The sequence below is a fragment of the Prenolepis imparis genome, unplaced genomic scaffold, assembly GCF_030444845.1.
Source record: "Prenolepis imparis isolate NDT839.2.m4 unplaced genomic scaffold, iyPreImpa1.0 SCAF_13, whole genome shotgun sequence".
Lineage (NCBI taxonomy): Eukaryota > Metazoa > Arthropoda > Insecta > Hymenoptera > Formicidae > Prenolepis > Prenolepis imparis.
In genome coordinates this window covers 8,344,150-8,362,202 of record NW_028141171.1, presented here as the reverse complement: position 1 = coordinate 8,362,202, position 18,053 = coordinate 8,344,150, and the positions used below count along the sequence as shown (strand labels likewise).

Here is an 18,053-nt window from a genome sequence, read left to right as displayed (position 1 = left end):
CGCAATAGCAATCTATCTTAAAAATTTCCTCGTAAGATTGTAAACGTCTACCACGACCACGCCTTTACTGCCACGAATAATAACACTTAATGTTAACGATTATCATAGTGAATGCTTGCTTTTAAGGATTTATCTCTTACATGATCGATCGAGCCGATTATCACCCCAGATAATCCTGCGCTATTTTCTTTCGCCGAGAGCTGCTTCAGATTAGAAGCATTTAAGTCTCGGATTCTGGTCATTTCTATAATCATATGTTAATAAATTTTAATATAAAGGAACTGTTAATACATATACGTTAGATCATTGAATGTAGATAATCACAGCAACGGAATTTCTGAAGCTTGAAATAATTAAATCGATATCTCGAAGTCGGAAATCAAGAGGAAGACTCTATAATATCCTTAGGAGAAGCTTAATTAGAACGTATAGTAATTAAAAAACGTATTGGTTATCGCTATCGCAGAGAGAGAAAGAGAGACTGTTTTACGATATCATTCAAGTGTACGAACGTATAATATTCTCGATGCGCGATCTATCGAAATAATTGCCGGGAGACGCTAGGCGAACCGCGAAAATCGCGGAATCTCGTAAATGCTTTACGACATTTTGCCGCACAAAGACACGCACGTTTTACGGTATCGGCTGCGTACATATGTGTCGATATACGCATAAAGACGATTTTTCTAACAGCGCTTTACGACATGTAATCCTTCCCGTGGAATTATCACCCGCCGAGATAAAGAGACGACGAACGTTTTCCCTCTCTCTCTCTTTCTCTCTCTTAAACATCTAATATCTATCTACATCCCGTCCAATTATCTCTAATTAGTTTCCGTAATTATTCACGCTTCCTGTTATCCCGTTAATCCATCGCCAAAGTACCGCCACTGTCCGTTGATCAAACGTCCGTCCATCCGATGGATCGATCCATCCACGTGGACTGATATCGGGAAGGCATCTCGCGAGCACCAGCCTTGGAGTGACCTTCCAGATCGTTGTACCGCGTGTAAAATCATTCCGTTTATACGGAATAAAGAGACTCTTTAATGATTTCAAACAAGATATTGAAAAAAAAAGAAAGAAAAATCTCTTTTTTTAATATTTAGCCTCCATTAAAATAAAAATGCGATTCCTCTCTTTAAAAAAGGCGGAATTAAATTGAATATTCCTTGTTGTCCCTTTTCAATAATTTATATATAATAAAAATATTTAAAACATATATACGTGACGTAACCTAACGTTATATATACTATCTAAAAGGCGACCATAAAATTATGTAAAAATTAATTATCGCCGCTAATGACCAAAACTCTTTAAAAAGTGAAAGAATGTGTTTAAAAATAAATAAAATGATCTTCCGTTCTATAATATAAAATATATTGATAAAATACGTGACGCAACTAATGTGACTTAATTAATACTATTTGTAAGCATTCGTAGAATATGTCGTTAACAGTAAAGAGATTTAAAATGATGAATCATTCGCAAGGAGGTCAATTTGACTCCGCTACCAAGTTTGGCGACGTGGGTTGTTTTACAGTAACACGAACGTCCACACCGTTTGACGCAACGCAATTAATCCCATGTCTTTTATTACACGGCTGTTCGCAAATTAATTTTACACCCAACGTAAGTCACTTGACGTAGTTGCGCGGAGTCATGTTCGTTAACATTGATCGATTCATCGTCAAATTTGTAACGGATTCTTTTCTTTTTATGATAATTCTATCGACAACATCGAGAACAGGATCTTGTTAAATCTGATGATTTTGAATATCTCAATTTTGCAAATCTCGCGTTAGGGATACTATGTCTTTTCCCAGATGAACGAGAAATCTCATTTCAGTGCGTTAATCCGCATCATTTCTCAGGGTATAGATATTCACCTTAATTTATTTAATTATAGCGAAGGATATTTGTTTTCTAAGTAAAGTTTTAGCAAGAAAAATATCGCTTGATAGCATCGAGCCGAGTGTATCAATGACTTATCGATTTATCACCGTGTCCACGTGGGGATCGAGAAGCTGAAGTCGGGTCATGTTCGTTAACATTGATCGATTCATCGTCAAATTTGTAACGGATTCTTTTCTTTTTATGATAATTCTATCGACAACATCGAGAACAGGATCTTGTTAAATCCGATGATTTTGAATATCTCAATTTTGCAAATCTCGCGTTAGGGATACTTTGTCTTTTCCCAGATGAACGAGAAATCTCATTTCAGTGCGTTAATCCGCATCATTTCTCAGGGTATAGATATTCACCTTAATTTATTTAATTATAGCGAAGGATATTTGTTTTCTAAGTAAAGTTTTAGCAAGAAAAATATCGCTTGATAGCATCGAGCCGAGTGTATCAATGACTTATCGATTTATCACCGTGTCCACGTGGGGATCGAGAAGCTGAAGTCGGGTCATGTTCGTTAACATTGATCGATTCATCGTCAAATTTGTAACCGATTCTTTTCTTTTTATGATAATTCTATCGCCAACATCGAGAACCGAACAGGATCTTGTTAAATCCGATGATTTTGAATATCTCAATTTTGCAAATCTCGCGTTAGGGATACTTTGTCTTTTCCCAGGAGACCGAGAAACCTCATTTCAGTGCGTTAATCCGCATCATTTCTTAGGGTACATATTATTTAGTTATAGCGAAGGATATTTGTTTTCTAAGTAAAGTTTTAGCAAGAGAAATATCGTTTGATAGCATCGAGCCGAGTGTATCAATAACTTATCGATTTATCACCGTGTCCACGTGGGGATCGAGAAGCTGAAGTCGGGTCATGTTCGTTAACATTGATCGATTCATCGTCAAATTTGTAATCGATTCTTTTCTTTTTATGATAATTCTATCGCCAAGATCGAGAAGCGAACAGGATCTTGTTAAATCCGATGATTTTGAATATCTCAATTTTGCAAATCTCGCGTTAGGGATACTTTGTCTTTTCCCAGGAGATCGAGAAACCTCATTTCAGTGCGTTAATCCGCATCATTTCTTAGGGTACATATTATTTAGTTATAGCGAAGGATATTTGTTTTCTAAGTAAAGTTTTAGCAAGAGAAATATCGCTTGATAGCATCGAGCCGAGTAGTGTATCAATGACTTATCGATTTATCACCGTGTCCACGTGGGGATCGAGAAGCTGAAGTCGGGTTCGCGGGTTCGGTTAGGTCGCGGCCCGGGGGTCGCGGGGGTCACGCGTCTCGCCGGTGCGATGATTGGCGGAATGCTGCGCCGTTTTACGAGGCTTCTCTCTTCTCTCTCGAGGACGACGAGGCGAAAAAAGGGAAAACGAGCGTCGTGAGAGGTGGTTGTCGGCGGGGTGTCGGGGAGACGACCGAGGCCTCGGAGATGAGTTTCAAACGGGGGGATACGAGGGAGAAAGGAGAGGAAGACCGCGCGCGCGCCGCTGCAGTTATAATTTGATGCAACGCGGCTATAAAGGGGATTACGCGCATAGATGGCTATAATTTTCGTGGAAAATAGCGTGGGACCTCTCTTTCCATTCCTCTCGTGCAAACGCGTCCTTCTTATCCTTTCTCGCCTCTTGTCGTCGTCCCTTTTCGCGACTGCTTCTTCTCACCCTTCTTCGGGACTCGTCTACCTTGTCTTCTTCTCTTCTCGCTTATCTCGGATCGGCGATGGTTCGTTAACTTGAAAGAGAGAGAGAGAGAGAGAGAGATTCCATTGTACCGATATCCTCGGCAATATAGTTCTACGCGGAATACGCGTCACGATTATATAATATACATATATATTTGACTTTGAGAAATTCCGTAAAACACTTTATGAAACGAATAGAGTTTGATCGTATCGCGAGAAGATCGTTTGTCTTATCAAATAAAAGTCGATCTCTCAAAGCGGTTAATTTTAACTCAATCGGTCCCTCCTTTTTTCTGCTAGTAGAGAAATCTTATCTATATATGTATTTAATTGTATAAGAATAATTTCTCATGATTTCAAATGATTTTTCATAATAATACAAGAATCATTGAGAAAAGAAAGAAAGAAAAAGAGATACTTAAAATATAAATATATTTCTTAATAAATTGCAGTGTGTGTGTTGTAAAATTAATGTCTATTACGATGGATACGAGAAGTCAAGAGATTAAATGGAAATTTTTCAAAATCTTTCCCGGATCTTCCTGCGATTGTGCAGAAAGAAAAATTCTGATTTATCCACGCCACGAAACATCGGGCGCGCAACGTCAATTTTGCACGTTCGTGTCGGTTCGGTCCACGGATGATACCTGTGCGCGTTCGGATAATTCGTTATGATCGCATGCTATTAAAATCCGTCCCAATTAAGGGCTACGCGCGAAAGTGGCGAAAGCTGCGGGCGAAGGGTCACACGGTGGAGCGGGACCGGGTCAGAACGGATGGATCCTGCCATCAGCGCGGCTTATTTTCGGGGTCAAGCCATAAGCGACCTGGAAGCCGGGCGACGCGGAAGGGGGCACGCGAAGGCGTGGCGCATAAACAAACCGGCCGCGGTTTGTTTCGCGAAACACAACAAATCAAACCGACACCTCGCACCGCCGCCCGGCTATAATCAGCTAATTCGCGATAACAACTTAATTCGGGCCTCCGTAGGGGCCCCGATCAAACAAAGTGTAAACCACTTAATTTAGCCTTAACGACCGGTGGTGGGTGCAAGCGCCGCCTGCGCACACGGTGTTGTTTGCCGATCGATCGCGATCTCCCTCCTCTCTTCCTCTCCCGATCGATTATTATCGGTCCCGTAGTTACACGACGGTAATGATCATTGTCCGCACATGTGCGCTCCGAACCCGAAATTCGTCTCGTTCCACGAGCGTCTCGCGAACTTGGATTTGGTGATTTCTATACACTAAAATAATTTTCTCTTAGAATTTACCCTGAAAATGGGTAATCGTGGGACAATATGGTATGGAAAGAATGTTATGAGAATTTTTCTGATTAATATTTATCAATACTACAATACTAAACTGCATAGTAAAATTAATCAAACATATTTTATATTTTATTGTAATAGATATTATTTTTATTGTGATGAATATTAATCAGAGAAATTCTCATAAAATTCTTTTCATACCATATTGTCCCACGATTACTATGATTTTCAGGGTAAATTCTAAGAGAAAATTCTCTCTGTGTAGTGATGGAATGAAACGCGAATTTCGAATTGAAAACTGCGATAATAATAATAAAATAATAAAATACAAAGAACAGTACTTATAATAATTACTATACTACATAATTATTTTATTTTGGTTTTATTTAATTAATTATTAATTATTGTTTTCTGTAAAATATTATCTCACGAATATAAATAACAAAAGGAGTTTATAAGAATTAGCTGTATACATAGTAAGAAAGAGAGAGACCTTGCTGTATACAGATATAACGTCGCAGTGATGACACTTCTTCAGGAGGAGCAAAGAAAATACGTAACGTTGTAAAAGGCCACGTTTACCCACCTTCATCGTGCTTCTTCTGCCTGCTTACGAGAGCTAGCCACTCGTGATATATGACTCGGCGAACCCGGACGTATTTTCTGCGAGTATTATGAGCGTCAACAGTCTGATGTACTGCAACCCCTCGGTTACAGAGCTATTGCGCGCGGAATTTTTTTTTTTTTTCATCGGTGAAGAGAGTAGCTTTCTTTGCGAAAACAACATCTTTACGAAGGAAGAGTAGGAAACAAAAATTTCACGCGTTTTTCGTGCAACATTTAACTTTATATATATGCGTACAATTTTTGGAGAAGCTTAATATTATTCACAATCAATTATACGTGGCCGCGAATAATATTTTATCGTATTACTTTTATTTTCTAACACATATTGATTTATTAACAAGCAAGCCTATAAGCAATCAAATAGTCGCTTCATGCCGAAATACAGGCTAAATTTATACAAATAATTAAATCTTTATCATAGATAACGTGTCTCTCAATCTTAATGAATGTTACAAACAATTTTCGTTGAACGTGACTCTTCAAAGATAAACGTGTAAAAATGAGAAATCTCTTAGATTAAAAAACGCGGGAATGTTTCCTTTTTTTATTAATAAATCGGATTCTGCGATGACGTTGAAAACCGACGAAACGGTGATGAAGCGAGTAAGGCTGCAAGGCCGTTGCCCCGACAATGATTTCGCGAGATTGCCGGGCATTAATTAACGCACGGTAGAAATAAAGTGATAACAGTACCTACGTCAGACAATGATTCATGTTTCTAGCATTGCATCCCCGCCCTGCTACGCGCTGGATGAGTTATACGTAGTCGCGCAGGAAAGATGACGAGGGGGAGAGAAAGAAGTGCCGGCCGACGATGTAATTATTAACGACGATCATTAAGGCATTATTGCGAAAAGAAGAACACAGAGGAGTCGTTCGATAAATTTGCGAAAACCTATCGAAATCAGAGAGAAAGGCGAAGAACAGCTTATATAATAAACTCATATTATTATCTAAATTCTGCATAAAACGTATAGTATAATATCGTTAAAAGTGCGATAGTTTTTCTCAATGTTCATATTATGGTATATGAGGTCGTTATATATGATATTGACCTCGATTTTACTTGATATTTCTCGAATAATTATATATTATTAAATATAAATTATGAAAGAATTATATTAAATTTATATTAATATATTATATTTTATTTAATTATATTTATATAACATTATTAAATATTATATTTATCACATTTAATTGCATTTAGTAATTCTTACGTATAGTTTTAACTGGATAGTCTATTCGATTCCTATCGAAGGATTTAACATCAATGGAAATCTCGTTAGAGATATAAAAGCTGTTCTTGTCCTAGTGACTTTTCACTGATTACTTTCGTAATTACCTCTTCGGCCGACATTATCGCGCGCAACGTAGAAGTATTATTTGAAAATAAGTACAAGATACACACAAAAGACCACACGGGATTCTCCTGTTCTCGCACTAGCAACATTCCATTTGTTAATTTTCCTCCGTATGTAAAATCGATTAAGGGTATGTCCCGCTCGGTGATTTGCGACGAAAGACAGTGTAAGGTCGGCGTACTGACGGATTAACTATTGCGATAACTCCATAATTTATTTCGACGCAGGTGCGCTGTATCTTGTCCGAAACAAGATATATTTTCCCCATCCCCCCTCTCTTCTCTTTTTCTCTCTTTCTCTCTTCATTTATTTTCTGCACTTTCTGCATTAATTTGTCATATCTTTGCAGTCTCATTTCTAAACCAAAGGATCTGCGGGAATCTTGATTATTTGACAGTAAAATATCACAGAAATTGTAGTACTTTGACAATTCTTTAATAATAATTTAAATAAGCATCTTTCGATAAATATAAAATTCTGAAAAAATTTTAAGAGATATAGAAGAAACTTTATATTAAATAAATTTTATATTAAAAAAAAGATATCTCTTGATAATCTTACGTGTCAATAAGAAAAAGACTTAAAAGGATGATAAAAGTAAGCATATTTATTATATTTTTTATTTAATTAAGTTGTTAGTACGCTATCGAATTCTCCGGAATTCTCATTGCTGATCGCGTGAAAATGTTCCATCTTTTCGATCGAACAATAAAATTGATGCGCGTGTGTGTTGTTCATAATATACATAGATCACTCTTCGACCGCGGGAAGGACGAGGGGCGGGATCGTGGGGCAAAATAATAATTACACGTGACCGTGAAAGCATTGTTCCGATGACTTATGAAAGGCAGCTACATATCGCGAAGTCCCGCAATAATACACGCGCTTACGAACCACTTACCGAATCATAGTGAAATATCGACAAGCATTAATGACCCCCTCGCATTTGTTAACGGCACATTCTTCTAAACGCGCTTTATTTTGTTCCCTCGAACAAAGAAAAAGTTGAATAAGTGCTTAATTTTTAAATGTAAAAAATAAGAGATATATAACGTAAAAAGATGTGTGAAGAAATAAGTGTAATAAAATGATAAAAATAATTTAAAAAATTAATTCTGGAGATGTAATTTTTTTTTTAATAAATTTCACATATATAATCTGACAGAGAGAAAGAGAGAGAGAGTATCGAATTGACGAAGATAACTCGAGAGACTATTCAGAAGCATCGCCAAACTATTACTTGAGAGAGATCATGCACGTCAAGTGACGTTGCGAAAAGCGAGCGTCCCGTTATTTGCCAATAATTATTTAAATAAGTCGAGCTGTCACGCTTTCTGCCTGCATGTTAAAGGATACTCATGAAATATATGGGCAATTAAGGATAGTTCGAAGGGTGATTAGGGCAACGGCTCAAACGATTCTCGCAGATTACGGATAGGCCGTGTGCGATGCAAAAGTAATCGCACAACTGATATCCACCGTTATTGTCAAAGATGCCGTTACGTCTTTCGTTTCCGAACAAAACGCTATAAATTATCCTTCCCGCAATCTTCGACTAAAAATATAATTTCATCGAAACGTCATCCGAGAGATCGGATAATAATAATATGCTTTTTATGAAATTAGTTTTACGCGAGGCGTTATAATAGGACTGACAATGAGTCAACACAACAATTCTTTCGTGTAATAGCTTGCTTCTGTAATTATTATTATATACAAGTAGTATAGCGATTATTCAATGAATACCTTTAGAATAAACAAAATGGCATCAATTATTTATAAATCATAGAATAATTGCAGAATTATAAAATGTTTACAAAAACTTTAAAATTCCAACTTTAATTCTCGATAATGAATTTTTTTAGACATATTATGCTTTTTTTTTTGGAGAAATTTTTTTTATTTTAAATTGTTATAATTTTATTACATAAATACTCTTACGTATAAAAGCAATGAGACACCTCCGAAGTTGCTATATCCGAGAGATACATCTTCGAATTATTTATATTAATGATCAGCGCGAGAAATTGCCGGCTCCACTAATTATATTGTCATATTGCGGCGCAAAAAAACAACCATAACTCATTAACACTCGTCTACATTTACGTGTGGATGTTTCTTGGCGGGTTTAATCGTGACACCCCGCCGAGGATGGCTTCCTCGGTTTCACGCGAATAAGCCACGCGCGATTAAGAGTATTTACGGTCGTTACATAACGTAACTCGGCGATGCTTGTAAATCCGTGTGTAAGTCCACCGACTCAGAAGCGGTCATTTAATTCAGGATTGGAGTAGAAATGCTCGAATTTCGTCAATTTAAATTACCCCAAACCTATTATTTTTAATATAAATGCAGTCATATTGGCGATCATAAAATACTATTTTTCGCGAAAAGCTAAATATAGGAAACAATACGTCAACATAAGTGGATAATATTAAGTCACATTAGCATTTAATTAAAACAAATTAAACCTCCAAAAAATTTACCAAAAATTCAGTAAAGCAAAATTATGTGATTCTCTCTTCTTGTATTCTTAATTGAACAATTTCATAGGAAGCAGACTCTACGATTTCTGATCTTAATAGATCCTCTCTCGGTGTTGATACAATTAATAAACGGTGACTGTTATTATCAAAGCGCGAGCCACTGCAACTTGGAATGAATGAAGAGACGCAATATGACTTAAATAATTTAATCTTGCAACCGGCTGCGAGAGAGGAGCGTGAAATCAGATTTGCCGTCGCGTCGCAAGGAACACACGTTGCACGTGCATTTTATTCGCGATTATTCTCTAACATTCGCGGCGAAACGAATTGCTCGGTAAACTAATTCGCGTGCGCGGTGGTCCCGGATTTTCTTGCTGAATTTACTCGCACGAGAGAAGGACAAAAAGAAGACGAAATAATAAAAGAACTGCTGCAATTGTAGATTCTGTAAAATCAAAGAGAATTTTCTACATGCATTCGGTCTTGTCTTTCCAATCAGGTTTATTAAGTTGAGTTATTAGATGGTATTGATTTGAATATTATTAGAGGATATTAATGAGAATTATCATGGAAATCTCTCTAAAAAAATTATCAGGATTTAATTTGATACGACGCTTCTCATCTTCGCGCACTCATACTTGTAATGATACTGAGATGTTATCGTATACAACTTACAAATAACTTTGCGCAGCATTGGACGAGTTTCCTCCACTTTAAATTATACGATTCGCGATCGCTGATACATAGGTACAAGGTGTCTGTATGGGTGCGTACCCAATGTACACGTGGTGTGGATAACCAAAACCATAAATTTGCAGTTACAGCATAGCGTAGCATAGACACGTGCTCTGATGTACGCACTCTATTCATAGTATAACGCCCCTTCGTAGCACGCGAAGAACCTCTAATCATATTGTTCGCGCCCGACGATCGAAGCCGGGTCGGAATTAACTCTCCACCTTTGGAAGAGCACTCGTCACCTCGACCGCACGCTCGGCTGCCCACTGCGCGGTCCTTAAACAAACAAAATATATAATGTCGCGAGCGCCGAAAGAGAATCAGGCGCGAGAGGCGAGGCAAGGGATGAGACCAGACGAGACGAGACGAGACGAGACGAGACGAGACGGGGCGGCGAATGTGAAACGCATCGGGAATTACGGCAGATCCGTGTGCCGTGTGTATCGAGAATTATCTCGAAAACCACCGTGACGACGGCCCGCCAAATACAAGGAGGACGAAACCGCACGCGGGACGCGTGACGAGACCGAAAAAGGAACGACGAGGCGTGAGAGCGACGGATCCCGCGATCGACAGGGACGAGAGGACGAAGTAGAAGAAGAAGAAGAAGAAAGGAAGAAGAGGCCAAAGAGAAGATCACGAAAAGAGAGAGAAAGAAAGACAGAGATTTCTCTTAGTCGCCCTTAGTTCAGGGTGTCGAGTGATACTGCCATATTATTATCCCCTTTTAATGCCCGGGGGCATTATTGTGCCAGGGCGAAGAAGTAGCGATGCCCGGGATGAAAGGAAGCGTGCTCGTTCAAATAAAATAGACAACGGCGAGAGAGAGAGAGGCCGCAGAAAGCTGGTAGAAAAAATGAAAACGCTCACGAGCGATGCATCGGCAATCCCTTTCAACGATTGGCACGATCGACGCCAGTATTTCTCTCTATTCATTGTGTCGTCGTGCCCCATCCTTTCTTTCTCCCCTGATGCCTCCTTCCATATTGCTGAGCTTTGAGCGCGGCCTCTAATTTGTGCGCCATCTCAAAAAATTGAATTACTCTAGCGTTCGTTATAAATTCAGATGAGAGTGTCCATTGTCGGCTGTAGCGTCTGCGAACGGAGAAGATGAAGAAAGGGCAGGGTAAGGGGGGGGGGGAAAGAAGAAACCGGCCGAAGGGAAGACGTTTACGCGGCTCTTAGGTGATGAGCGGACCCTGAAATCTTGAAACCCCCGTTGCCGTGATTTGCCGCTTAGGACAGTAGGATGTGTGCGAAGCCGCGAACAATTTCTAGGGGGGGCCTTTGTAGGTATTGATTCGTTTCGCGTTCCTATAATTGTACAAAGTTGCTGCGGGAGCTACAATAGTAAACGTCATTCTCGGCACGATGCCGTGATTGAGCGCTTGCGACTCGTAGAAAATCACGAAGATCACACAGAAGAATAGTCATTCGAACTTTAAATTGTAGATGTTGATATATAATTGGTCTGCGTTTCTATTATCGAACGCGAAGTTTGCGGTATACGGTGAACAACAGGTAACACGAAGAAAAAAATCTCTCGAAATCTTTCGAAATGAAGTTTTAAAGCTGATGTAACCGAATGGTATCCAATGTATCTTTAAACCGGTTTACGACAGAAATTACAAAGCACACATGCGCGACAATTAGATCTTTCGGGAAAAAAGGAAGTAAAAAAAAAAAGAAAATAAAAAATACATAATAAAGACTGAGAGATACGTAAACTTGACCGCGGAAACCCCGATCCGGACTCGACTTGATGTACGATCCGCTCGGAAATGGCTGTCGTCGGGAGGCCGCGTCTCGATAAATCTTCCGGCTTTTTAACCGCGGATGGACTTGTCGTTCGCGGTATAAACGCATCGTTTTCATCAATATTTATGCCGCGAGGGGGTCCGGGGGGGCCAATTGGGCCAGCTCCGACTTGGTCGGAGTCTCACGAAGTCTCTCGGCGACTCGCGGCTTCGATAATAAAGATATCCATTATGCTCGCCGTGGCTTTTTCTCCGCGCGGAACGAGCGTTCTGTGTGTTTTGTCGGATCCCCTATGTCTCTCTTCCCCGGGATATTTCTAACGTATATGTGCATATATATGTCCGCCACCGCCATTCGTTCCAGCTTCCGTTGCGCGAGCGCAATTCGATGATTTACACGCGGCGACGATCTCGCCCGGGAAGACGATTAAAATGCAATCGGCGGAAGGAACGGAAGGACGACGAGGGGATTTTGGGCGGAAAAGGATTTCGCGTTTAAAGCTTATCTGTGTCGTTTAAATAAAACTAAGGAATCCAAGTTAAAACATTAAAAATACCATTTTTTTTTTTTTTTTTCATTTAACATAGCACGATTTTACGACTCCAGATTTTTTCACAATTTTATACATCAAATTCGAAAATTTTTGTTTGTCATAATGCTACAAAATCTTCAGATATATAAATGCTCTCTTTTTAGTGATTTTTTTCAAAAGTTATATCCTATGTGCAGCCATATACGAACATGCTAGACGCTAAGAAAATCAAGCGTAAACTGGGTAAATGATTATTTGAACATCGCAACGTTAAAGCGATTTAAAAATCTGGCAATGTGCCTGTTTGCTGCATTTGATCTACACTTTAGAAAATTATCTTTCGTGGCTAGTCGCGCATTTGATGTTTTCACGTGCTTAATCCGTCAAGTACAATCGTGACCATATGGTTACAAAGAGTGTTACAACCAGGGATCCGGACCGAAACAAAATTAGGGTTCGGTTTCGGTTACGGTTTAATAAAATATTTAATAACTGTTCCGGTTCCAATTTCGGTTTTTTGATAAATAAAAAAACCGAAACCGTTTAAATTATGATTTTTTTCGGTTACGGTTCCGGTTTTTTAAAATTTTACTTTTCGTTTTTCTAATTAATTTTTAAATTATATTACTTTAAAAAATTATTATTAATTTTTATGACATATAAATAAACAACACTTTATATTATACATGAAAATATATTTAGATATAGATATATATAATATAGATAGGTACATATATAAATATATTTTCATATGTCATAAAAATTAATAATTTTTTAAAGTAATATAATTTATATATACTTTATATATGTATATATGTATATATATATATATATATATATATATATATATATATATATAAAACGGAAAATATAATATCCTCACTGCTATCACTATTGCGATAATACATACACGTTTCAGAATATTTAAAAAATAATTATAATTGCACTTCGAGGAGACAGTTATCATGACATTTCCGTCATTTGCGCAAAAACAGAAAAAAATACCGAAAAGAACCGTAAACCGAAAATAATTTAACGGTCCGGTTATGGTTCCGGTGTTATAAATTTAATAGAATTTCAATACGGTTTACAGTTTCGGTTCTACTAAAAAAACGGTTATGGAACAGTTATCGGTTTTGGTTCCGAACAGTTATCAGTTCGGTCCGGGTCCCTGGTTACAACCGATACATAATTTTCTTCCTGGTGGTCTTAATCATAGAAAAAAATTTATAAATTACTTCTTAATGAAAATCTCGTTTGTAACGAGTAATAAAAAACGTTTTGCCAGACAGTTTCGACATGGATTAACACGTACAGCGTGTGTTACTATTTTCGTGGTGGAACTCGCTCGAGAAGAAGACGACTAAAAAAAAATACATTTCTATAAAGAGCAACAAAAGATGGTCAAAATAGATAAATTAATGAAATCGGAAATACATTCGGTCATTGAGAATAAAACATTTTTAAAATTACACATTAATAGTTTACATTTTATTTTACTATTTTAATTGCCTTTGTTTTAATTCTTCTTCCATAATTTAAACTTTAAACTTTTGCACGGATTCAAAAGCTTCTGTTAATTCATTTACAATTTTTTCAGTTTGTTTAATGCTCTGATCGAGTATTTGTAAGACATCCTGTTGTATTTTCTGGATATGATTCGGAAATATATATTCAAATTTAAAGTTTAAATTATATATATTATATATTTATATATATATATATATATATATATATATATGTAAAAATAAAATAGTTATAACTATATCTATAAAAATAATATAATAATTTGCAAGGCTTAGTCTTAATCGAAATAAAATGCTGATATGTATATTACTTACTTTTTTATTTTCTTTAATGCTTCAATTTCTTTTTTTCCTTAGCCTCATCTAAAAAAATCAATTCAATTTAATTTGTTAATATTGTTTAACAGACAAGAAAATTAAGATTATTTTGATTATATGTAATTAGAATGTATTTAATAATATCATTAATACTGATAATAATTAATACTAATATTTTTTGTTGAAGACTTTAATTGATTATGTAGCTTCCTTACCAAGTTTTTGTTGTAAGGTCGATACGAGGTTTTTTTCTTTTACAAGCTCTTTCTCTAATAGTTGTATCTTTTTTATTAATTTACTTTTTTCATTTTCTATTTTTTCTTGCTGTTTATTCGCATTAGAAGACGCTGCATATTCTTCCTATTTGGCTTGATTTATTTTAATTTAAATTAAAGAAATCTGCAATAAAACGGTAAAACAATTTAAAAATATTATTTTTGCGTTATATACGTCGATTATTGTTGCGTCGTACGTATCGATCGCGAGACAACAAATCGGTATAAAGAAAACACATAATCAAATAGAAGAAATAAAAAATATTACAAGAAGAAAGTAATTTAATTATAATGCAACTTTTAACTAAAATTAATTAATGAATTTATAACAATTAACAATATACTATGTAAATGAAAAAAACGTTAACTGCAAAAGCAATATATCGAAATTTATTCATTCAATTATCTTGCATATGTAAAGGTAAAATTACACTTTTAATTTTACACTCGTGATGCGATAAAATCAACAATATACATAAAATAACAATAGAAAAAAAAAAGTAAAGGAGATTGGCAGATGTATTCCTACGTTTACTAAAATGAATATATTTGAACATTAAACTAATATTTGACTCTAATACACTCGAAAAACGGTATTTTACTTATTTATATTTCCGACAAATAAAATTAATACAAATTCGAGATATATGGATTATTTAAGGAAAATTTGACAAATATAGACCTCGTTTCGCGCTGAAATCACGGGGTGATGGGGATGGACCTCGCTTCGCGTGGAAAAATTATCTCGGCCAAATGAAGCGATAAAACTCAACCGCGGACATGTTATTACGGCGTATAAAAGTGGTCGTAGAATTTTACCAATTCTTGTGTTCATGAATCGCGAAAGACGAAGCTGACAAGAGGGTGAAGAGAAAAAAGAGGCGCGTTTTTTTCTTCTTCCATATCAATACGTATTCAATACGAAGATTGACTCTGTCTCTTCTTTCTCTTCTTTTCCACGGCTCAAAATTCGATCGATTGAACCCCGAGTGCCCGATGATCTTCTTATTCACTGGCTTCTTTTACCGGGAAATATATCCAGGAGTGGATATTTTGCTTACAAGCAAATTATCTCGCGCGAACATCATCATAATTTCTTCTATCTTTATCTTATTGTTTTATTTTTGTATATTTTGTCGGATTTTTTATATATTTCTTTACAAAATTAAGCTACATAACTATACCTAGCAGGTATATCTGGAATCAATATCTGCATTTAACAACATAAGTTACATCTAGCGCGATACGACTAGGAATATTTTCCTCTTTTTTTTCTTTCCTTTTCTTTTTATTTTTACCTTTTATTATTACTATCATTTTGGAAAATTATAAAAGGATTAATCAAGGGATTAATAAATAAATTATATACAATCGCAAAATACACAAAGAATTGTCAGAATTTAATAGACGAATGCGTAAAGTAACTAATCTCAGACTTTGCACATAGTAAATGTTTAATTATAATTAAAAATATGTTGAGTATAATATGTTCAAAGTTCTACTTTTTTGTATTCTGATATTACCTTTCTTCTTAATAAATATAAAATAAGAGAAAATTACTTACACAATTTATTAAACGCGTCACAATTTGATCGGAATTTCTCGAATCGAACTCTTAACACGTTTAACTGAAGCCGACTGAAAACGCGGCTCGGTACCGCCAGGATACGAGGCTCGATGTACCCCGGCCCTTTTCACCCCCCCGTGTCCAGGCTACTCGATCCACCTGGTCGCGCGGGGATGATCGGGTAGAGCGACCGGGCACCGAGAAAAACAATAACATGAATTGTCTCCAAATTCCGATGGTGTTCAATAAGCTATCGGATTGTAATAATATTCAGCCGAAGCGCAAACATACTTAATCGTAATTAACATACACATATTTAACTCATTTATACATTTTGATTTTATTTTATTTATCTTAATCGATCATCATTAAAAAATTGTAATGTAAAAGAGAGAAATTCGCGTTAATATTATTATTGCACAATATTATACATATATTTAAGAAGTTATAGAAGAATATTTTAGAAGATACGAAATATAAAGATATAAAATTATATATTTATGGCATTCGGCATTTTGGAATTGTAATTACATAAAATTTCATTATTAAAATTTTATTATTTTACAAAAAAATTAAAACAATTGTTATATAATATATTATAAATATATTAATAATAAAATACTAATTTTTATAAAATTTAATATAAAATTGTAATGCTAATATTAATATTAACTATTACATTAAATAAAAATTAATATAAAAATTAATATAAAATAGTAATGCTAATATAATGTTAACTATTACATTAAATGTAGTAAATAAATATTTATAATAAGTCATCAAAATGTTAATGTTTATAACCTATATATATATATATATATATATATATATATAATCTTTAATATTAATAATAATCTATAATTTATAATAAAAAATATTTTTACACTTGCACGAAATATTTTAAGTAATTTCGTTTCTCTCTTTAATTTATTTGCTCATTTTATTTCTTAGTACCGTTTACATAATAATAAATTTTCATTGTCTGATATATTTCATAAGGATTTGGAAATTTTTGAAATTAGTCTTAAATGTTCATACTTTACATGCATATACGGATAATTGTATCACGAATTATTAGAGTTTATCTCGATTAAAACTAAAGACTCTAATTTTATTTAATGCATCGATTACTTTAATGCATCGTGTCTTCTACTCGCTATTTCGATATTAAAAAAGACCGGTTTTGACGTGTGGCACATCAAAGCTCGTCGTCGCCTCACGCTCGAGAATTATTTAGGGTTTTAATCCTCTTAATTTAATAGCGCGACAAGAGCAAGAAAAATATTTCGGTGGGAAACGAGGCGGCGCGGCGTGAGCTGAATGACGACCGCGAACATTAAAGAGGTATCATGATGTCGATTATGATGTTGCTGAGATCGCCTCAGCGGGAATGTTTTCTTTTGACCGGAGTCCCGCGGACCCGAAGAGAGATCTGCGCTCGGGCTCCTTTATTGGATTTAGTCCTCTAATGATTTTGTCAAACAGTCACGAAAAAAAAAACCGGATCACGACATTTCGTAATTTGCTAATCGAACTTTGCGTTTGATAATTATTTAATTGAAATTAAATTCGATAAATTATCATCTAATTGCCAAAACGAAGAAGATAAATATATAAATTAATGCGCGCTATATATGACATTTCTTGAAAATCATGTAAAAATGAATATAATTAAGAATCTTATTTGCCCCCTTAAATGTTTTTGCATCTAATGCACAGAGAATTTTCCCTGAAAATCATGGTAATCGTGGGACAATATGGTATGGAAAGAATTTTATGAGAATTTCTCTGATTAATATTTATCACAATAAAAAATAATATCTATCACAATAAAATATAAAATATGTTTGATTAATTTTACTAAAAAAGTATAGTAAAATTTACTAAAAGTATGGTAAAATTAATCAAGCACATTTTTAAAATTCTCTCCATATCATATTGTCCCACGATTACCATGATTTTCAGAGTAAATTTTAAGAGAAA

General features: G+C 35.5%; 1 protein-coding gene and 1 long non-coding RNA gene across 2 annotated transcripts in view; one reads left to right on the top strand and one right to left on the bottom strand.

Annotated features, from left to right (window-relative positions):
- Positions 1 to 18,053, top strand: part of LOC145944810 (WD repeat-containing protein 3) — a 49,334-nt gene that overhangs the window by 18,774 nt on the left and 12,507 nt on the right. The gene's annotated exons all lie outside the window — the stretch shown is intronic.
- Positions 13,254 to 16,180, bottom strand: LOC145944581 (uncharacterized). Its single transcript, XR_014426704.1, has 4 exons — positions 16,068 to 16,180; positions 14,444 to 14,627; positions 14,226 to 14,273; positions 13,254 to 13,747 (listed from the first exon to the last, which is right to left on the bottom strand). It is a non-coding gene; the product is annotated as an uncharacterized LOC145944581 (long non-coding RNA).